An 8,328-nucleotide genomic window follows, 5' to 3' on the forward strand; every position below is an offset into this window, starting at 1 on the left:
ACAACAGAGCTTGAAGGCACGAGGGCTTGCAGGCGACACTAACTGTCAGCGGACAATAGAGCCTGAAGACGCGAGGGCCAGAGTGGACGACAAAACCTGGAGGGCTAAATGCTGACGAACGACAATCAGTGGATGGTCAAAAGCACAACATACGACAAAAATAAGGATTGTCGCCCAGGCAAAGATAAAACTTTAAAATAGAGATTTTGGGCTCGTTAAGGCTCAAAATATGTCCGCAATGCGATTCTAGCTATAAAAATGTAAAAAGTATGCCATCTCATCATGATTACCAAAAATTGTTCATAACATATTTTGAAGTTGAAAAAGATGGGACTTACCTGGATTCATGAAATTCTTTTTCTGAAATTGTAGGGGATGCCGTTTACAAGCTTTGACTGTCTTTCGCCTAACGGAAAGATAAAGACATGGCAAGTTTCTCAATCTCCATAGCTTGAATTGAGTCATTGAAGATTTCAATATGCAAATAAAAATAAGAAACATATATAAGCACCTAATAAATAAATAAATAAAATTAAAATAAACAGATTAAGGATATGAAAAATACATTTCTCGAACTTGGGGGTCTATTTTTTCGTTTAAGCTCTTTTTTTGTTCGTTATCACCTTCGTGTAGGTATGAGTGTTCTTCAATAATGTAGGGATAATATTAAGGCAAAACTTGAATAGGTGTCTTCCTTTCATGGTCAATACTTAGGTATTTAATTTTGAGATGATCAAGTTATATGAGTGGGCTCTTATTTATAGAGTTCAGAACGATATATAGATCACTAAATTTTTGGGTTGAGATTCGATCGGAGATGGATCTAAATATGTCCTGAATGAGGATAAGGGCTATCCAGAAGAGTCATCCCTCGAAAAGAAGACCTTTCCAAGAAGAGTCCTCCCATCCTAAAAGACTTGCAGGACGTTAGGATGAGTAAGGATAAGCCACGACTTATTCACATGTTAGGTACAGCGGACGACGAAAGGATTATGTCATCACCCAGCGGACAACATTTTTTTCTGCCATCCCATAACGATGAGGGGTGCTTGATTCTTACTTAACACTTGCAAACACTTGTTGTGAAAGATATTAGCATTTGGGCATCATGAAATTTTGATGACTACAACTACAGATGCCCTCGAGACCTCTGTGTTGTATTGAACACTCAAAAGTATCAAAGTAGAGAAGGATAAAGACTCACAAGACTGAACCACTTACTTAATATCGTGTGTCCCTTTGTTTGAGTGCATGTGCCTTTATTGCGATTTTAACTATCACCTTCGTCATGCTATTTTTGACAAAAAAAAATTGGCTGAATTGGTTTTTATTGGCCGACATGGCACCATATCAATCATTTTTGTCGTCACCAACTAGAAAATAACTATTTTCTTGAGGCAATCGCTTTTTGTTTGAGTTTTCTAAATTACTTGCCGCCTTAGTTTGGATCCAGTTTTGGGTTTGGGAATTCAATATCTCCAAAATTTTCGGTTGAGAGTTTTTTCCACATGGGTTTGGATCCATTTTGGATTTGGCTTTGATCTGGTACCTTCATCTCAACGCCTTCACAAACACTCCGCTGTCCATGCAGTGGTATATTATATTCATAGGAAAAATGGAGTTCACTTGGTACATCATTTGCATTGGATTAATGTACTTAGATTTATCCACAAAAGGAGAAGAAACATGCATTCATTACCCGTTTGGTTTGGATTTACAGGTGAAAGAATTGTCTTATATCCAATCCCAACATGTGATTCAATTCCATGTTTTCAAGTGATCTATGCGAAGACCCGCATGAGCCCCGCACTAGTTAGGTGGGTCGGCTTAAGGCGTTCAAGTTGAAGGATGTCAAGAGTTCGAAGCCCAATGTGCACACCCTTGACCCCGAAAATGAAGCAGGAGTCTCTCATGTGGGTGAAGGAGGCGTGGTTTGAGAATGGATCATACTGTAGGGTGTCATTCGCTACTGGGCTCCATCACCTGAACCTAGGTCAGCTCGATCAAACCTAGCAGGCTAAATTAGCGACACAAGGGATTTTATATGGGTTCGATCTCTGATCCAAGTTTAAATCCATATTTTAGCAATAGGTTCAACTCCAGATCCAGATATGAACAAGATGCGACGAGGTAGAGTTGGACTTACATCCAGATTTTATATGATGAAATACTTAGTTCAGTAAAAAAAAAAGGATCACAAAAAAACATTATTTACATGAAAAAATCATCAGTGGATCTGGTATAATCCAGATCCAAATATAGATATGACAAAAAATGATCGGCTCAAATCAGAATCCTAATCTAAAAAAATCCATCTAACGTGATCCAATTCACATGCAAGTTGGATTTTTAGATCCATATCCAAGAATAAGCATGAGGTTTCAACTCCATGGACCCACTTTGGCCTGACCTGGCTTGGACCGAACCTAGACTATTGGCACTGACTAAAAGGCCACTCTAGAGTCTAGACCAAGACCTCGCTACTAGAAATGTCAAACGGTCAGACCTCCATCAGAATTGTGTGGGTCTGGACCTGGATCTGATTAAGAAGTGCTTGTACCAGGTCTAGAGCTATTTCTGACTGGATCTACCATTGCAAAACCATATCCAATAAGGATTACATGACCCAGACCAGGTAAAATAACATTTTTTTTATAATTTTGCAGGGGAAAGATTGTGGATCTTAGTTAGAACTTAGAACTCATGTCGGATCAGGTCTGGTATGAATTTATAAACCATTTCCTTGCTTCGTGTCCTGACTCCTGACAGGATTTCACAGGTTTTAAACAAATAATCAATTGGATCCCTTCCTTTGTAACCAAACCCTGATGCTATCCGATCTGATATGAGCAGGGATCGGCTCATGCCGACCCGTTTCGTCTGCAAGTGCCACTTGTATCGGAACTCGGGGTGAGACCCGAATCCGAAATTCCATTACCCGCTCCGATCCCGAGGTCGATCTGTCCGTCCTTTTGCTCCGAGACTCGCAGGGAATCTAAGCTGACCATAGAAAGTCAGATTTGCCCATCGTAATCATTTGAAATGACTCCTATGCCCTCGCTACAGGAGAATCTTTCGTACAGCCCTTTTGTTCTGTTTTTAGCCTACTTGAAATAACTAAAATATCCTCTCTTTTATGGGGATTGACGATGCTGCTCCTGTTTTCTGACTTTTCTCTGCGTTAGAGCCACGGCGTTTGTTTGTTGTTGAAGCAAAATTTGGCCGAGGTCGCGTTTGGGCTCCTCGCGGAGGACTTGCCCAAGTTCGTGATCTCGGTGAAGTCTCTTCCACTGGAGGTTGAAATATCCGGCCAGAAATCATGGATCTGAGATTATGCACCATATGCAAATATGTTCGAGATTCGGGTCTGAATCCAGTCAAAACATGATGCAGATTTTTGGGGAAGATCATGGATTTGAGAACATAGGATCGTGAGTTCTAAAAAGTAGAGTGGTTTTAAGAACCAGGGTATTCAAATGCACCATAAACAAATATGTTTGAGATTTAGGTTAGAATGGAGGCCAAACTTCGTAGTGAAAAACTTTAGGTATATTGGTAATGATACTCTCACTTAATAGAAGCTTTAGATTGTCGAATTTCTTAAACTTTTTTAGTTGACCAGACTCTATAGATATGATAAGTATTATTTTGTAGTAAACAAGTTTTGGATAACGTGATTATATCATGTGTATGTTTTTTAAGACCTTTAAAAAATCAATGGCTCACAATGTATACAAATTTCATGACTTAAAAAATCCTACTTTTATGTTAAAAAAACATGATCCAAAGCATGATTCCTACACATCCATAAGGTTTTTTAAACTGACCCTTCAATTGTGATTACATGTTTGGCTTAGTAGAAACTAGCCGTTGGATCATGTTTTTTCAATGCATGTGTTGGATTTTTGGGAGATTAAAAAATCAATGGCTCATAATGTACCTAATTTTTTACTTTAAAAAAACATAATTTTGAGGTCAATTCTTGCTATTTCGATCATGTCGAACACATTTACAAGGTTAGATTAGTCAAAATGACCTTCATCTATGAGTTTCGATTAAAAATCACAAGGGTAGCCAATATTTTTTCTATTTTCAGAGGATTTAGTACGGTTGAAGGAGTGTCAAACCTATTTTATACCTGAATATAAATCAACATTTTTTGAGAACCTAACTTTGGGGTAAGTTGGTTAGAGGTTGTAGATAAGGCTCCTCTGCCCGTAAGGTAGGGGTTTGGGGGCATTAGCCCTTCAAACAATTTTATTTTTTGGAAGGTAGTTCAATAATTTTATTTTATACTCTTTATTGTATCTAGCAACACTAGTAAACTTCATACCAAATTCATAGACTCTTACTTAAAGGAAGCATCCTCCTTTGTATCCAACAATACTAGTAGACTTCATGCAAGCATCCTCCTCTATATTGTGTATCCCAATCAATAAAAGAAGGAGACTAATTGCACTTGTGTAAGTAGTAAGTTTTTGCCGAACTATATAATTTTTTTGTTTTCATGTGTGGTTGCTTTTTTCTTGTTTGTTTTTTCAATCCACGGTGGGTTTTAGAGCCGTTCCCTAAAAAGTACCACAAAAGCTCATATCATAACTAGACTGAGAGTCTACTTAGCCATGCAAAAGCATTGGATTTGGCTGGATATCCAATTTGAATATGACATTTATTTTAGGATATGGATGTTCAAATAAAACCTGAGTGGCTACTCAATTCCAATTCAGATTTATTAGATTAGACTATTTTAAATTTTTATATCCATATTTGAGTAAAATCGATCCATTCACTTTTTACACTTTAAAAGCCATTTTTCCAAAATTTTCTTACCAGACCCAATTCTGGCACGGATTCAACTCCGCTACATCGGATCTAATGAGGGTTTATGTTCGGACTTGGACCTGCTCCTTAAGTCTTGGTTTTCAATTTTGATATATCATGATCCAGCCTGTATCCGACTCATTTCCAGTCACAACAGTTCAAACTCAACTCTGATTTATCCATATCTAGTGCCAGATCCACTATTTTGAAGTTGGACTCAATGTCTGGTGAAGCATGACCTAACCTATACCAGGGTCAGACTCAGTTCAGATCTAGGCATTACCAAGACCAACTAATCAAACATGGCAAGATTGGATCTGGATTTTGGATTCAGAGTAGAATGGAGATCATCTAAGACCAAACCCCAACCTAACTTTCATGTATTCAAATTTCGATTTTAGTTGGACTGAAACTTGGATTCGAATGCAAAACTCAATACCGAGTCAGGATCCAGATCCAACTTTGGTGACCAAATTTGACTAATTGGATTCAGATGCAAAACTCAATACCGAGTCCAATTCCGATTATTAATCGAATCTGACTTTGACTACTCAATGTGACTAATGAATTCGGATTCAGTTGGATATCTGACCTTAATCCGAACCGTTTACATCCCTACCAGGACTATTCTGTGTTTGCTAAAAGCCAAAAGGTAGGGTTCAAAATCCTAGTTGACCAACAGGCTGTTTTTTAAAATCCATGTTGATCACTAACGGATATTGGACCAGACCATCTTAAATATCCTCTCACTAATTGAGGCCTGAAATCATGCCCGTACGCGCAAGTGGGCATCTGCTATTTGGATCCCCACAACGGTTGCTTTGGGAACGATTGGACTTCACCTGAAACCTGACCAAGTTCACGAACACTTTTACCATCATTGTGACCGAGTTTTACTTTCTGCACCAAATCTAAGAAAATGATTTGTGAGAAAATTTCGGATCTTAGTCAGACCTCGGGTAGGGTCTGAGTCTTGTACCAAATTTCACAAACCATACATGGCTCCATATATTAAGGTCACCCCTCGATTCCAATGGACCTTCTCATTTATAACCAAACCCTAACCCTATAGGTTTTGGTACGGATTGGGTCCGGGTCAAACCTGACCCATTGATGGCCCTAATTAAAACCCCTTGGTCACTTCCCTTGCCCACCAATGATCCGAATCTGAATCCAACCAGAATGCATATTTTACATGTAAATAGCTTGTTCTGTACTATTTTTTTTTCTAGATCTAGTATTACCACGGGTATTTCAGATTCATATTCAATCTAACCTCCTCGGATCTGATTCAGATTCTGATCTACAGTTTGTATTTCAAATTTAGATTTGGATGTGATAGGATCCACCCCGAATCCGACCCGTTCACACCCCTACTCCCAATCAGTGGCAGGCCTCCAATTGGTGAAACCTTGGGGTCACCCCTGTCCACTAGGGAGTATGCTCAGCTTTGACGCTGCGACAAGTTGACCCAAGTCGGCCCTACCAGATGAGCAGAACCCCTATGGTCTTATTCAGATACATACATTAATACAGATTCAAGCAATATAAAAAAAAAAAAGTCTGGATAGTTAAGCATGAATCCAATCTGATTGGCATTCAGATATTACTTCTAAGATCCATACTGGAGAAGTTGGATCCAGATCAGAGGTCTGCGTGAATGCGATCCATCTGCAACCCTACAGAGCACGGTGCAATTCAGCCATAAGGTTTGGCCGGGTCAGTGGATCCATTATACGACACCAAACCAAATCTGAGAGGACAAGGCAACTTGCACTTTTTGTACTTTTATTTTTCCAGTCAGTCTCTCATGGTTGGACATTGATCAGGCGAGGCTCTGTCCCACCAAATCTGGTCAAAGGCTTGACTCAGTCTGTGGTTCCGAACCTGGACCCACCTGGGACCGACCTGTTTATAGCCTTACTGTCCAGCCATTGTACGTCTGAGCTGAATTCAACTCATTTGTTTTGAATGGTATTTTTAAATTCCTAAAATCCAAAAGAAAAGAGACCCCCTTCTAGAAAAGCCTACCAAAGGAATTATTTTTTTTTCAGTCATTGATTAGAATCCAAACAGTTCTTTTTGCATGCTTTCACATGGAAAGATATGGGAAAGAGTACATTTAGGGCACGTTTGAAAGATGTAAGAAAAGTGATACGAAATGGAAAACCCGTACCGATTTTCAGACCCTTCCAAAAATGAGAGAGATTTTTTCGCCGAAAGAGTTTTTCTAAAAGGTACACTTTGTGATAGGAATTCCATGGGGTAGGTTCGTAGAAGAATTTTTTCTACTAAGAGGAAATTTATTTTTACTCCCCACCACCCGTCTCACCATATCTCACTACCACCACCACCCACCACCACCCTCCTCCTCTATCTCATTTTTTTATTCTTTTTTTCTCATGCTAAACAAAAAAGAGATAATTTTTAGTATGAAAAAAGTGTGGTGAGGATTTTGGATATTTTTTATTTGTTGGGACATGGGACTCATTTATTGCTACTGGTGGTCCCCTAATCTCACATCATTTATGGTTAACCAACTATTTTCCTTTATAAAGGAATTTGAAAATTCCTAGTGGTAGTAAATTTATTATTAGAGTCTTCACCAACTAATGTTGCTAGTTTTCCATGGATAGATTGGAGGTTCAATAATATTATATTAAATATCTCAGGCTTGCTTGTGACTAATTTTCTTTATTATTGAGAATCGATTACGGTGGTTTGGACATATTCGACGAAGGCCTAATGATGCTCCAGTTAGAAGGATGGAGAAATGAGAAAATATATTAGTTAAAAGAAGTCGGGGTAGGCCTAGGAAGACATGGATGGAGGTGATAAGAAAGAATATGAATGCTTTGAACCTCACCGAGGACATGGCATTTGATAGAAATGAATGGAGGACAAGGATTCATGTGGAAGACCCATAATGATTTTCTTTGTTGGTTCATATCGCCGACCCCAATTGTTTTGGGATGAAGGCGTAGTTGTAGTTGTTGTTGTTTTGTTTTGATGTGGACCATTGGCTTTTGAGAAAAACCTTTTTTCTTTTTTCTTTTTACTAGGAGAAACTGCTCCAGGCCCAGAGAGACCTAGCCATGCTGGCTCAGCCTGCCGAACCATGTCAGCATAAAAACTCTGAAGGCTTAACCCTCAACCCTAAGGAGTCGCCAAGCTTGGGCTTACACAAGAAAGTGATGCTCATGAGATTTGAACCTAGACTGCCCATCTAACGGTCTAGGCCCCATCCCACTATGCCAAACACACACTATATTTCTCACCTTTTCCAGGTCGGCAATGTTTATTCTCACCTTATTCTGCACCAGTCCATGGCCTGACTTTAATTGCTTCGTTTTTCAGTAAGAATAATGGTCCCCAATTACACTTCTAGAAGTCTATACCAGTGTTAATTTTTCTCCTTTTTTTTCTTTGTTGAAACTTTTCAATAGCGTGTCCAGCCAGTCATAAGAACGTTGGATTTGGAACTAACCGGTACTTAAGAATGGCACA

This window comes from Nuphar pumila, chromosome 13, assembly GCF_984573655.1.
Source record: "Nuphar pumila chromosome 13, dmNupPumi1.hap1.1, whole genome shotgun sequence".
NCBI lineage: Eukaryota > Viridiplantae > Streptophyta > Magnoliopsida > Nymphaeales > Nymphaeaceae > Nuphar > Nuphar pumila.